The sequence below is a fragment of the Tursiops truncatus genome, chromosome 12 (assembly GCF_011762595.2).
Source record: "Tursiops truncatus isolate mTurTru1 chromosome 12, mTurTru1.mat.Y, whole genome shotgun sequence".
Taxonomy (NCBI): Eukaryota; Metazoa; Chordata; class Mammalia; order Artiodactyla; family Delphinidae; genus Tursiops; species Tursiops truncatus.
Genome location: NC_047045.1, coordinates 50,479,487 through 50,495,167, shown reverse-complemented (window position 1 = coordinate 50,495,167; position 15,681 = coordinate 50,479,487). Strand labels below are relative to the sequence as shown.

The window sequence follows — 15,681 nt, the reverse complement described above, 5'->3', positions numbered from 1 at the left end:
TTCTGCCCCTGGCCCTGACTTGCTCTCTCACCAAGAGATGGTGGTTGTACCTGACACAAGGGAGGCCAAGAAAGAGATCGAGAATGGCAGTGAAAATCATCATGATACTGAAATAGAGCAGAGGGCTAGACTGAATATGGATTTGTAGCTTCCCCTTTGCATTAAGGTGAGCCACACAAAATTGCCAGTTTTGTTAGTCCAAAAAAGTAAAATAAGAACAATTTTATACTGTTCAAAAACTTACATTTTTCTGACGATAATATAGAAAGGAGAATTTAGAGAATTCTGTTAGGTCAGCTAGTCTGATTCTTTTTTATGCAAATACAACTTTCTCAAGTTAAATGATCAGACTTATATTTTAAATATATGGTATTCTAAAATAAAATTTTAGTAGAAACAAGGTTATACAATCTAATAAATAAACTATTTCTCTTTCTTAAGCCCAGTAAATTATGGGGGCAATATTATGTGATTATGACTACCTCCTGAAGCCAGGATGCAAGGTTCAAATTGCAGCTTGGATATGTAGTACCTTCACCTTGAGCAGGTTACTTACTCCATCTGTGACTCAGTTTCCTTACCTTTAAAATGGGAATGATAATAGTACCTATCTTGTTAGGTTGCTGCAAAGATTAAATGACTTAATCTACATGAAACATTTAGAATGGTACTCAGTAAATATTAGCTATTATAAATATTGTTACTGATAATTGCCAGTCACCAAATGAAGCCATGGAAGAAAACTAATTAAATATGCAAATCCCTGTTGCTGTCATTGTTGCTGTTGTTTTCAAAATAGATTTTTGGTCTAGAGCAACTGATCTGAGAGCCCAGTACTATATTTTAGGACTGGCTATTGGTGTTAGGCAAAGCTCATGTGCATGTTGGGTGATAACATTGTCAAAGATGACTGAAACATTTCACATGATGAGCTTTAGAAGAGCCAAGAACTCCAGTGAGCTCTAAAGATAGATCATCAGCCTGCACAGAATTAATCTCTGCTGGTTTACAGACCAGAAGTGCAATGACCTCACAGTGAGCCTTTTAGAGGATAAGTTCGATTGGATGAGGACAATGTTAGTGACTTGGTTGGTCAACATGCTCTAGCCCCTATCAAATCTTTGGTGTCTGAAATTTTGTCACACTGATTCCTGTCACCAGGAAAAAGGGAGCCAACTCTCTCTTGTTCAGGAATTGTGTGAGGTTCAACAAATACATAGCAACCAAGTTTTTATTTGAGCGGGGTGGCAGACAAGTTCTCAATATGCTACTAGAAGAAGAAATACCTGAGATAGCAGTGTTTATGGTCAGATGACTGCTGAAAATACAAGAAGGTGGAATCTAAAAGCCAAGAGGAATTTTCAGGGCAGCGGACCACTACATTTCCCTTTTTGCACTGAAAACTGTGAGGTCATGGACACATAGCCATAAACTCTGGAAAAAAAATGAGTTCCTTTCATACTGTATTCAGCAGTGGATTTGAAGCAAAAGGTCCTTGGTAATTGTTTTACTCTGATGATCTTAGGGAGAGAGGATGGTTGTGAAAACACTCTACCTCCCTGCTTCTCTCTCACTCTGTCATATTTCTTTGTTTTGACAATTCCATAACCCTGATTAACTATCCAATTACTGCTAGTTAAAGTAATTGAATATTGCTGGGGAAGAAATTCACAACTCAGGTAAATGGTTTTATTTTAAATTCACAATATTTCTCAAATGGGCACTCAATACTCCCCTACAATCCTATGAAATTTCCCCAGAGTGTTCACTTTTCCTATACCCTACACCAATATTTCATGTTCTGTCCCATCCTCTTCTCTTGTGATCATCTGCTGACTTTCTTCATGCTTCACAAAGAAAACCAAAGCCCTCTGATGGGATTTCTTTTTTTCTCACCAGCACATCAGGAATCCACCTGTGTTTTTGCCCATACTCTCTGCTTTTCCTCCCAACCTGTCTGCTCATTCTGCTTCTCTTCAAGGGCATAAATCAGCCCTGTTTCTTTTACATCACTAATGTATTCCTCTCTAATGGATGCTTCCCATTGGAATTATAACCTTAAAAAATGTATTGATCCTCGTATCTACAATCCACTAACACATTTTTTCCTTCCCTTTACAGTAAAACCTATTGAAAGAGTTTCTCTCTCTCTCTCTCTATTTCTTCTCTATCTCAACTTCTTCTCCTTGACCCACTCCAATAAGACTCCCCTCTCCAGCCCTCCCCTAAAAATGCTCTTGTCAAGGTCAGCAGTGACTTTTGTGTAGACACATTCAATGGTACCTACCCTCTCAGTTGCATTTGATAGAAAAGACCCCTGTCTTCATCTCCATATATCTCCTTGTTTTCCTATGACTTCAGTGCCCATGCCCTCTCAGTTTCCTTTGCCAGCTTAACTTCTTCTTCTACCTTTCAATGCTGGTATACTTTAGTATTCAGTCCTGTGGCTCCTTCTCTTTTCCATGTATTACATTCAGTCTCCAGGTAATCTCGGTTATGGCTTTACATGCTGATAAATCCCACACTTATAGCTCTTGCCCCGGACTATACCACAGATCTCTGGACTCATATATCCAATTGTAGACTTGTCGTATACACTTGGCAAGTAAACTTTCAGTGTTCTAAACAGTGTTATTAATGTATGTTTTCTCCTTTCCCACATATCTGTTTCTTCCCTATTCTAGTAAATACCATAATTTACCCAGGTAGCACAAAACAAAATTATACGTCAGCCTGTTCCCTTTGTTTTTTCACTCCTCATATCCAATCCACCAGCAAATACTGTCAAGTATTCTCTCTATAATTTCCGAAGGAATTTGTACCAGATTAGTGATAGTTCTTCCTTAAATATTTGATAGATTTTACCAGTAAAACTAATAGCCAGGATTTTTCTATGGGGGAGGTTTTTGATAACAGTTTTACTTTATTTAAAAGATGGCTATTCAAATTGTCTGTTCTATCTCTTAACAGTTTTGGCAAGGTATTTTCAAGCAATTTGTCAATTTCATTGAAGTTGTCAAATTTATTGGCATAAAATTGTCCATAATATGTTTTGTTATCATTGTCTGACCTGTTGAATCTGCTGTGATGCATCTCTTTCATTATTGATTTTGGTAATGTATATTCTTTTTCCCCTTTTTTTGGTTTATCAATCTAGCTAGGGGTTTATCAATTTTGTTGACCTTTTCAAAGAACTATCTTTATTGGCTTTATTAAATTTCTCTGTGTTTGTTTTCTCTTATCTCTATTAAATAATTTTTGTCAAGTTATTTTAAATTTACTTTGATCTTTTTTTTCTGACTTCTTAAAGAGGTAGAAGCTCAGGTCATTAATTTTTAGAGGTTCTCAAATTTTTTGGTCTCAGAACATATTTGCACTCTTAAAAAAAACTATGGAGACCCCAAAGAGCTTTTCTTTTATGGGTTATATCTATTGACTACCCATGATTATATACCATATAATAATTGAAACAGAACTGTTATAAATAATTAATTTTGTAAAATGTCAATAATAAACCCATTACATGTTAACAAAGTAACATATTTATGAAAAGTAACTATATTTTCAAAAATAAAAACAATAGTGAGAAGTGACATTAAATTTCTGCATATCTCTTTATCATCTGGCTTTATAGAAGATAGCTGAATTCTCATTTCTGCTTTTGTACTCTGTCCTTTGAAATGTATTGTTTTGATTGGAGTTTATGAAGAAAATTCAGCCTCACACAAATATGTAGTTGGAAAAGGGGATTTTATTTTAATAATTTCTTCAGATAATGGAGGATATTCTCCTTTAATATTACACCAAAACTTGACAGTTGTTTTTCAGATTACTTTCATTGTGGAATCTGAAACCATGCCCGTGAATTTTTCATACTCTTATTTTAAAATCTACTCATCTACCTTGAACTTTGAATGGAACTTTGAATCTCTTATCAATCTTTTTGTTTGCTTTCTGTAGTAACAGCATGCCTTGTTCATCAGAAGATTATCAATTCACAGAGTTACACAAATCTTCCAAAGATTGACACATTTCATTGTACAATAAGAAAAAAAATCTCATTTGTTAATATCATCACTGATCTCCATTGATAAGTTTTTAAACATTTGATATTTGCAGTGGCAGATACCAGTTTCCCAAAATTATGTTTCCTATGAAAGCTTAAATTCTTTATTACTGGTAACAGTGTCAATTGTTTTCCTTGAAGTGACAAGCTCACTTCATTTATTTTTGACAAAATGTCTTCACAAGTCTGACTAACCATTCCTTGTCTATCAGTCATTATTTCAAATAAAAACAATTCCATGAAAAATGTGGCTAGGTCATCTCACAGCACAAACAATCACATAGGTGCTTTTCCTCAAGACTATCATTACATTTTGGATTTTGGTATGCACCAGAAGTGCTTTCTGTGTGATCTCATTTTGTCACACAAAATAATAAAAACCTGTATACACCAGGTTTTAGATTTAATAAAGCTAATATTTTTACTGGTTTATCAATGATATTCTCAAGTAAAACTGGCATTTTTTTCATTTACTGCAAGTGATGATGCAGAATATAACGACTACTACTATTGTTTGGTGCCATTGCCTTGACTTGTGCTAAAGCACCAGAAGTTTTACCCACTGTTGCTTTTGCACCACCAGTGTAAATGTAAACATCATGAAAAAAGCAAAGAATAACTTATCATTATTATCAATATATTTTTCTCGAAGTGTCTTGAGTGATCCCCAGGTTTTTACGGACCACACTTTGAGAATCTCTGGCCTAGATTAATAAGAACAGGTGTGTGTGTGTGTGTGTGTATATATATATATATATATATAAAATATATATATATATATACGTTCCAAATGCTTTTTCTACTAAAAATTTATTCTTTAATAAACAGTATTTTTAAAATTTATTGGATTTAAACTTAGATATATAATATGAGCAAGATATAAGATGATTCAAATATCTAGAGAAAATTTAAGAACTTTTTCTTAGGAGTCTTAATTCTTTTTTTTTTTTTTTTTTTTTTTTTCATTACGCAGGCCTCTCACTGCTGCGGCCTCTCCCGCTGCGGAGCACAGGCTCCGGACGCGCAGGCCCCGGACGAGCAGGCCCAGAGGCCGTGGCTCACGGGCCCAGCCGCTCCGCGGCATGTGGGATCCTCGCGGACCGGGGCACGAATCCGTGTCCCCTGCATCGGCAGGCGGACTCTCAACCACTGCGCCACCAGGTAAGCCCAGGAGTCTTAATTCTTTAATCACTCTGTAACCTAGCTTCTTCTTTATGGTTGTTTTGCATGTGTGCTTTGGACAACAGATCCTCAAACGTAACCTTTTTACTAGCTATTCTCACTGATTGTAATAATAGTACCTGCTGTATATTAAGCTATTAGTGTATGCCTGGCACTGTATTAAGTACTTTTGATTCGCTAATTCATTTGGTTCTCACAATAATGCTATGATGTGGGAATTGTGATTCCCATCAAATAGGTGAATGCCTGATAACTATGCAGCAAAACTGTGTTGAATGAATAATTCACTGCGTAAGGTTCCTCCCTCCTATAGTCACCTCCCCTACTACCACTCAATAAATGGTAGAACCAAGACTCAAACCTGGCTATCCATGAAGCCTAGTCTTGTTCCCTCAGATGCTGTTAGGTGTCCTGATAGAGCAAATGCACTATGTTTGGCCTCTTAACTCAGCAAATTAGTTTTGAAGGTTAATTTTCTGGCTGTTTTTTAAAGCAGAGAGGGGTAATTAAGTAGTTGTCATCTGAAAAACCACTTCCTCTGCAAAAGCCCAAAGCCGTTGTAGCCGAGCCCTGTATCCATGACATCGCAACCCCAGGTAGAAGAAACTTCCTTTAGTAACTCCACCATCTCACTTTCCAGCTTACTACTCTAATCATCCCAGCTGATTAGCTTAATAAATATGTTTAATAAAATGACTAATGGTTTTTTAGAGTTGTATTTTTGGAACTAGATGTCATTTTCAAAGATTTTTTATTAGTTTCCCTTTTATTATTTCCCTCCTTCTATTCTCTTCCCTTATCCATAGTCTACACTGAACATCTTGAAACATACAATGAACACAACTGAAGGACTTTTAAAACAAACTTAGAAAACATTTTTCTTCAGGGACCTAAACACATATAACATAGTTGGAGGAAAAAGTACCATTAAGTTTGCTTTGACTTTTAAAGTGCCTAGGGGCGCATGGGGGAGAAATACTCAAAGCATGCAAATAAAAAGAAGGTTTTATCCTAAGATACCTGAAAAGCCTTTAGTAATATATTACATTTATTTTCTCTTCGACTTTTCCATGTGGCAAAAAAACACAACCCCGCACTGTAATAAATACTTAATTTTTTCCTCTTTCCTCTGATCAAAGTCCAAGACACTTACAAAGAAATTCTCCTCCCCAGCTAAAAGAAGAGCAAAATTCTCAAAGACAAGAACATAAAATTTGATAACCTTATATCTCCCAGTAGACTGAAATTTATTTTGAAACCTAAATATGATAATGTGACTGAAAATTTAACCTACTAAAACTAATGATACTCCAATATTCCTGAATGTCTAACTTTAGCATTTGGCTGGTACCTATGAACTCACCATTTCAATAAAAACAAACTAGTTAAATCTCTTTGTCCAAGAAACTTAAGATTTAAGTGTGTTTCCTGCACATCTTTACTATGATATTTAACAAGCTAAAAATGTAGTCCATTGTTGGGAAATAAACTAAGAAGTCACATAAAAGCTATTTGAAGTCTGAAAAATGTGATACTTTTGAGCCCATCAGAGGAAAAATGACAATTTTTACTGCCCCATCGAGACTTCTGGTAACTTAAGTCTGTTTCTCGTTATTTTTTTCTCCATTATGCTTTAAGACATATTTCTTTCCTCTTCTTTCCCTTTCTGAATGAGATTACTACAGACATTACCTGCCTTAGAAACAGTGGGGGGGTGTATCAGGGCTGACCAGATCCTGAAGTTTATGGCATAGCTTATTCTGAATGTTCTTCAACAAAAAGGCATTTAATATTCAACACTTTGGATATAAGGAATTGTGTTTCCTTCCTTGTGATTGATCATATTCTTATTTGCCATTGAAAAGGTGTATTGTTTTCACTTGTCAGCCAAAAAAAAATCCCTGATGTATATGAGATTTACCTTATAGTTGTCATCCTGTTGGAAAATTTAAAGGTTATAAGTAAAATTAATGTGAACATAAATCAAACCCAAGCATTTTAAACAGTTTTGTGTTTTTATCAAGAGTATTAGTTTTTTGAAATGACATTGGTTTAATGAGGAATTAAAACAAATCTAATTTATATATTTTCAAATTGTTTGTCACTCCACCTGATCCTGCACTCCCTGTAGGTCAATATTTAATTTCTCCTAAGGTCATCATTTGTGAGAGAGGCTTTCTTTGATCAAAAAGACCCGCTATCTTGGCTATTTATATTTCTACAGGGCCTGTTTTCTCAAAAAAAATTGCGTATTTGACATATATACTTCCTAGAATTTTATAATTGTGTGAAGATTTTTTTCCCTATACATTTTAACTTTTTGTATCAGAAGGTTAAATTCCCTGGTCAGAATTTAAAAGTTTATAACCATTTAATCGACCCTACTGTACTCAAATTTTACCCACTGTGTAAATAAAGCAAACATTCTTATTCTGTGTTTCACTTTGATAATTAGGCATAGGGGGTCAATGTTGGCTCATCTATGAAAGCAAGTATGTTTAAAATAAGTGAAAAAATTTTTATGGAACCTGGAGAGTATTTGGTTATCAACATTCATGGAGACAAGTAACATGGCTAAATTTAAATGTAACCAAAGTTATTTTAACAGCCCCTTTTTGTCTGAAGATAAACAACCATCAGGACACAGATAGTCCTCTGGTCACTCTGAGAGATTTTACTCAGTGAATCGAAATCATCAAGGTACAGAGCTTTCCCTTGTCTCAGAGAGTACATCAAAAATTTGCTTCACAAGACAGAAAGAACTCTGGGTTTTTAGCAAAAATATAATATGTATTGCTATTCGAAACAAGTTAACACAAAATGGAAGAAATGTTTTAATTTTATTTTCTAAAGTTACATGGAGAATAAAGAGATAAATAGGAAAAGAGAAGAGTTATTAGCTTATCCAGAGTTCTGTGCTTCACTTGCTGTTGCCAGTAAAACTACTGAAAAAAAAAAAGGGTTGGGGCTTCCCTGGTGGCGCAGTGGTTGAGAGTCTGCCTGCCGATGCAGGGGACACGGGTTCCTGCCCCAGTCCGGGAAGATCCCACATGCCGTGGAGCGCCTGGGCTCGTGAGCCATGGCCGGTGAGCCTGCGCGTCTGGAGCCTGTGCTCCGCAATGGGAGAGGCCACAACAGTGAGAGGCCTGCGTACCGCAAAAAAAAAAAAAAAAAAAAAAAGAGTTAATGGGAACCTGGGAGTATGGAAATTAAATTAGTTGTGCATTACTTGGAGTACAGACTGATAATGTAACAAATATACCTAAAATACAGTGGCTCGAACAAGAAGGAGATTTATTTCTTTCTAACACAACAGTTCAAAGGTATGTGGCTGGTTCAAGGTCTCTAGGTGGCTCTGCCTCAGTAGGTCTCCCAAGAATCCAAGTGTCCTTTGTCTTATTGCTCTAGCCTTTTCCAGGATGTTGACCTTGTCCATATGGTAGAAACTGGCTCATGGTTAAGTGCATTCTAGACAGAGTTTGTGGTTTAAGAGAATACTTAGAGCAGAGAAAGGAACAGTGAAAGACTGGGCTAATATGATACGGGGTATAAGGATACGAAAGAGTATGTGGATAGAAGGGGTGTGTAGGGATAGAAAGAGAAAGGGAATTCAAAGATTCTGAACAACTTTAGGAAAAAAGTTTTAGAATAGAACTATAAAAATAAGGTGATCTTATTAACTAATGGACAAGGCAGACTTTAGCAGTTATCCTGAAGATGACTCAAGATGAGGTAGTATGGAAGGTGAGATTTCTAGAGAGAAAAACAGTGCCATCTGGATGGCAGTTTTGTACATCATAAGTTGCTGAATAAATATTAATGATGTGCAGTGGCATTGGGATGAGTAGCCACTTTCTAGCCACTGGGTGCCATGTAGCTCCCACTGAGAAGGAAAGAGCAACATGGCTGTGAATATACTTAGGCTCTTATTATTGAATTTCTGAGAAGCACACTATTTCCAGGGATATGCAAGAAGAAAGGGCTGGAGAAGGAAATACTCAGGCCCCACAATTAGTAAGATTGAGTGGAAAACAATCCTTTGAAACAGGGGTCACCAAACTTTTTCTGTGAAGGGCCAGATAATAAATATTTTAAGATTTGTGTACCACGCAGTCTCTGTCACAGCTACTCAGTTCTGCCATTGTAGGGCAAAAGTAGCCATGGGCAATATGCAAAGAAACGAGCATAGCTGTGTTCCAATAAAATTTTACTTATAAATAAAAGGTAGAGAGCTAGATTAGGCCTACAGGCCATACTTTATTGGCCTCTGTTCTAAAACAATGAAGTGGGAGTAATTAGGTAAATTAGGCAAAGGTTTTTTGAATTGTAAGCTTATAAAAGTTTATAAATAAGTTGCACTCTACTAGATACAAACTATTTAGAGAGATGGTGGAGAATAATTTAGAAATAGAATAAACACAGGAGTAGAATCAACAGTAGGTAATGAAGAAGATATTAATGCCCTCAGAGGGTGCAGATGCTTTGGAGTAGAAGATAATAAATGTGATTTTCATTATATATAAATATTGTTGCCTCTGTAAATGTTTGGATCCTAAAACAATACTGATAAACCAGCATAAGTTTTATATAAAAATCTATAAAACATTAAAATTATATTTTAAATAATTTAAAGCAAACATAAACAAAAGAACAATTATTACATATTTCATTCTAAGTGTTTCTTCCTTCCCTCCCTCCCTCTTTCTTTCTTTCTTTCTTTCCTTCCTTCCTTCCTTCCTTCCTTCCTTCCTTTCTTTTTTGTTTGTTAAAATTAATTTAGTCAGTCAGTCCTTCTAAAAAAGACTCATCTGGTAGAGATAAACTGATTCTAAATCTGATTCCAGACCTTCAAAATGCCTTCATAATATAAAAAGTTATATCAGGGAAAGGTACAGAATTCCAGGTGGAATAAAAACTGAAAGCTATTATTCCCTCCAAAAGATTTTAAACATAAATGTTTTTTATTTATACAGCACAGTAGAGCCTAAGAACATAAAATAAGTACTATTTTAAAATATTACATTAGAAAAAATTTTCCTATGTAATAACGCTTGAGACTCAAACAATATTTTTTATAATATGTACCACCACATATTTTTCTCTCAGGTAATAAATGTCATCAGCTATAATTGCCTTAACTACTTTGGAAAGTGACAGTCAAGTGAATAATAGCAATTGTCTCAACACTTCACTCTAGGATGAAAAGGGTAAACTTTTCTCTGTGAAAAGATCTGCTTGCCTGAAAGTCCTGCTCTTGGTGTGTTAGCCACTCTGATTCTTGAAACTCTTAGGCAGGAGAGTTTTCAATCATGATTGCTTCTTCTAAACAATGGCTTGATAGTAAGTGTCCCTCTGTACTGGAGATATTATTTCTCACCAGTGAAGAATCCAATTTGGAGATCTTCAGAAAGTTGAGTGGCACTCTGTGATAATGATGGCCTACACTTGAGGTGCTTTACACTTTATAAAATATTATTATCTAAATGGTTGAATTTCAGACTTCAGACCACTCTTTGGGGTGGACAGGGAAAAGGACATGGTTCTTATTTTCTAAAGGAAAAAATAAATTCAAGGAGTTGAAGAAAAACTGCAGTCCATCGCTATTAGAAAGAGCTGAAACAAAGACAAGATCCCAAGTTTTCTGAGACTGCCCGTCTAGTCCTCTTCTCTGTTTCAAGCCTGTCAATCTTTCTATCCCAATATATCCAAAGTCTACGCCCCTTCTCTACTTGCCACTGAGAACTGTGAGATGAACTTTATAATAGTTAAACTGGGGGGAAAAATCACGACCACAGCTAAGCATATCAAAAAGTGAAATGGCAACTATATGAAGCCTCGCATTTCCAAACTTCACTATCAGCCAAGAAACTGGAGTTCTTGGCTCTGTTACTCTGACTATTAATTGTGTGTCCTTGGACAAATCAAACAACCTGTCTGGCACTTCCTTATCTATTAGATGAAAGGATTATATAAGATCCTTCTACACATAAACATTTGAAACATTAGTAAAGTGATACACATTCCAAAAAAAAATTGTGCTGTGCTGCTCCCTCTTAGAATTGCTGGAATGAACTTCAGACTGCAATATTAGAGCTGCCAATTCTTTAACAATTTGGACTGTGTAGCACTAACTTAAATCCACCTGTGGGAATAGAGTTGGAGGCAATATACCATTTCAGCTTGCTCTGTTTGTATTTTCAAAACCGTTAAGGGAAGTTGGGCTGAAACTGGTTTTGGAAAAATACAGAAACTCTATATCAAACTTGACAAGAAAGCTAACTCTATGCCATATTAATGACTTTTGATTGTATTAAAAATTTCCTACTGCATTGCTTTGAGATTCAGTTATGTTGGCACAAAATAAAAAACAATATGGTTACAATTTAAGTTAATATTAAGACTCCAGCATGGGACACAGGTGCATGCTATTTGAATGTATTTAACTAGTACAGTTTAAAATTTACATAATTGATAAATTACATGCTTGATTAGACTGACATCAGTAGAAGTGTCTGACTAATCTGCATTTTATGAATCTCTCTGGGGACTCATCTTTTCTCTCTTATCTTTGTTTATCACCAGGCCCAGATTTTAGTTTGAAGAATTTCCAAAGATAAAATGGTCAGTCTCAATAATCAACATCATCAACTCCATGCCTCTAATTTCCTCTCTCCTTTTCTCCTACTTTTTGACTTTTGAAAAGATGATTATAAGAAGGACAAACTTCCCAACAGTATCCAGCACTGCTGCCCACAAATATAGCTTTGGATCCAGCAGACAGGCCTGTGGTCAGCTCCTATTTTGCCATTCCTTTATAACATAAGGTCATCTGGTTCAATTCAGAGGCTAGATGCTGAACTGCTACTTCTCTAATTCCAGGAAGTAGCTTGCCATCTAAACACATAATTAAAGAGGGCAGCAGCATGTGTTCCAGAATAGTGATGCAATATTTCGGGGAAGAGTGTGTTGGTGAAATCAGTAGCACGGCCACATAGCCACTACCATATTTGTCTAACAGAAGGCTATTTTTCTTACTCTGTGAACATTTACGGTCAAGTCTATTAATTGTTTCCATATAGTATGAGTTCAAGATTTGTCCATATCAAAATTAATCATATATAATCTAATGAATACCAAACTGTGTGGACTGCCAGAGAACTCATGTGTCAATTTCCCTGGTGTGAAGAACTTTCCAGTGACCTTTATCAAGTTATTCAATCTTTCTTTGCTTTAGAATTTTGGACTCTAATCTGTAAAATGTAATGCATACCTCTTACTTTACATGGAATCATAATTAAATATTTTTAATGAATCTTAGGCCTGTTAGGAAGAAGTTGTATATAAATACGTGATATCTTCCCACTAGTTCACCTCCTATAATTTGTCAGTTCTAGCAGTTGATTTTCCCTCTATGTTTTAATTAAATCTTTAGAAATGTAAGTCTCTAAAGTGCTTTATTTAAAGAAATGTCTTAACAGTCCCCACTACCAAGCCCCTTTCTTAAAGCATATCTGTGGAATTTACATAAGAGCAATAGAGATTGTCAACCAGAAAGTGGCAAGAAATTTTTGCCTTCTTTGTATCTTAATAGGGAGTGTATTTAAATACCAAAGTGTAATTTTATTTATTGTGGAAGCCGAAAGCAATTTTTTACTGAAGAACTTTCAAAATCAGTTGCTGATGCACGAATGAAACACTGTCCATCCTCTCTTTGCCCCCACCTCCAAATACCATGTCTCTTTCCTGGAAAGCACAGCATAAATAGGGAAAATGGAAATTTAACTCCTTTTATGCACTTCTTAATTACAGGGTTACATTAGTATTACTAAGAAATTCTGTTTTTTTTTAAATTATGATTCCAAAGGAAAGCAAACCCAGGAGCAGATGAGTAACAGATCCGGTTCAGTTGGAAACTTTCATGTGTGTTACTTTTTAAAGAAATTCTGAAAGCCTTCTCTGTACTAATGCTGCTGGTAGAGGGGACCCAAAAGAAGAAGACAAGTATGTGATGGGCTGATCTCTTACACTATCTGTAGTTGTAAGCATCCCTGGTCCTTCGAGAATATCTCTGGCAAGAGTATTTTTGAATCATACCACCTCCTTCCCTGTCTGCAGTGCTTCAGGAAGTTAAAGTACTTTTTAAAAAATCTTGGGAGAATTGAGACCATCTAAACCTATCTTTCTAGACTTTTCTACACATATAGTAGAATGAACTCCCAGCAGACTAGTCTTTTCTGAAAAGAATAGAACTTGTCATTTGCTGACAGAAGCTGAAGGACAAACTTTCCCACCCTTTCTCTAAGTCTAGATAGAAAAAATGTAGTGGAGAATTAATAAAATTCACATGATTCTGTTGAAGCCTCTTTGGAAACTGTAAAAATGGATTTTGACATCTCTGTATGAAAATTATCTTTGACGTGTCCCTGAAATGAAAGAGATGATTAGAAAGGAAAAAGGGCAGGGAAGTGGATGGAGGGGGAAGGAAGAAGTTGCATGGCTGAGATACCATTTCAGAGAGACCTTTCTCCCCAGAGAGTATCTTAACTTTCTACTTTATTTTGCCTGTGTAAATACAGCCTCTGCAAGCTTCTCTTCTTCTCCTTTCTTCTCCTTCTCCCCTCTGGAAAGAAGTTCTCATTTCGCTGTAGCTGCATTTCTGAATGTAGCAATTTGAAAATTCATTTTATTATATATTCAAATTACACAACTTATTACATTGGTCCTATTTATCTGAATTTTCATTTTGGTAAATGTGAAGCAAACCATATGGAGATTCAAGGACAGGTAAAATGAAGGGACAACTTTTCAACACTTAACTGTCCTCAAAAAGAGAGAACTTCATAAAAGCATTTCATTGCCTTCATCTGGAATATTTCTTTTTGTTAGGATCAAAGATTTGACAGAGAGGAAAGACCTCCCCCCCCGCAATTTTACACAGAAATATATATCAACCAGGAAAAACTCCTTAAGTGAAAACATTCCTATAATAGCCTTCTTTATTTCCATCTCTTTATCTAATAAATTTTCTGAGACACCTTAGAAAATGAAATGCAAGAAAGGAAATGTTCTTTGTAGGTGGTTCATATTATGACTGCATTCAACAAGCAGATTAAAAAATACAGTCAACACAGCTCTTTTTTAAAAATCTGCAAGTTTGTGTCATGTACACCAAAAATTCAGATGACTAAGAAATATTCCATTGTTATTAAGATATTTGGCACCATGCTGAAATAAAATCGGCACATAATTTATTGTTCAGACAACTGAGTAGAAAGGTAAATTTGAAATATGCTTTAGATTCCTTTAAAGGCCCCAATGACTTTCCTGTACCACTGAGGACAAGCCATATGCACATTCCAACTCTGATCTAAACAGAAAATACATCCTTTATTTTTTCACACATATGGATAGTTCTGTGTCATATAGAGTAAAACATGTATATTGTCGGTATCTCATTAGCAGGGAACACTTACAAACTCATATTTGCTTTATTTTTCTTGCAATAATAAAAATTTATTTTTATTGTAGAAAACAATATATAGAGATACAAAAAGGAAGAAATGAAGTATCACTTATAACCCCCTGTCCTCCACCACTCAGAGATATTCACCTGCTGCTGCCCTGAAGTAGGGGGAGATGCTATTAATGTGGGTTTGGCTTTAGTGTCCATGCGAGGACTGAAGAGGGCCTTGAATCTTTAAGAGAAGGGAGATTTGAATAGAAATCATCTATTAAAGCCTAGATTATTTACATATTTCTGCACAGCAAATGAAACAGTTAACAAAGTGAAAAGGCAAACTACAGAATGGGAGAAATATTTGCAAACCATATATCCAATAAAGGGTTAATATCCAAACTATATAAGGGGCTCAATAGCAAAAAACCAAATAAACTGATTATAGAGTAGGTAAAAGACTTGAACAGACAATTTTCTAACAAGACATACAAATGGCCAACAGATATATGAAAACATGCTCAACATTATTAATCTTCAGGGAAATGCAAATTAAAACCACAATGAGATATCACCTCAAGCTTGTTAGGATGGCTATTATGAAAAAGTCAAAAATAACAAATGTTGTCAAGGATGTGGAGAAATGGGAACTTTATATACTGTTCGTGGGATCGTAAATTGGTATAGGCATTATAGAAAAGAGTATGGAAGTGCCTCAAGAGATTAAAAATAAAACTACTGTATGATCTAGCAATCCTACTTCTGGCTATATATTCAAAGGAAATAAAATCACTATCTTGAACGCCCATGTTCATTCACGTTAACCAAGATAACAAACACAACCTAAGTGTCTGATGACAGATGTATGAATACAGAAAATGTGATGTGATATATATATATAATACACATATATATATAATGAAATGTTATTCAGCCTTTAAAAAGAAGGAAATCCTTTCATTTGAGACAATATGGATGA

At 35.4% G+C, this 15,681-nt stretch overlaps 1 long non-coding RNA gene across 3 annotated transcripts in view; it reads left to right on the top strand.

Moving 5' to 3' along the window:
• Nucleotides 1-5,038: 5,038 nt before the first annotated feature.
• LOC109552831 (uncharacterized) overlaps nt 5,039-15,681 on the top strand; it is a 137,714-nt gene continuing 127,071 nt past the window's right edge. For all 3 annotated transcript variants that reach the window (XR_002179739.3, XR_002179740.3, XR_004529244.2), the window contains exon 1: nt 5,039-5,227. This is a non-coding gene — a long non-coding RNA (uncharacterized lncRNA). The remainder of the gene's footprint in view (nt 5,228-15,681) is intronic.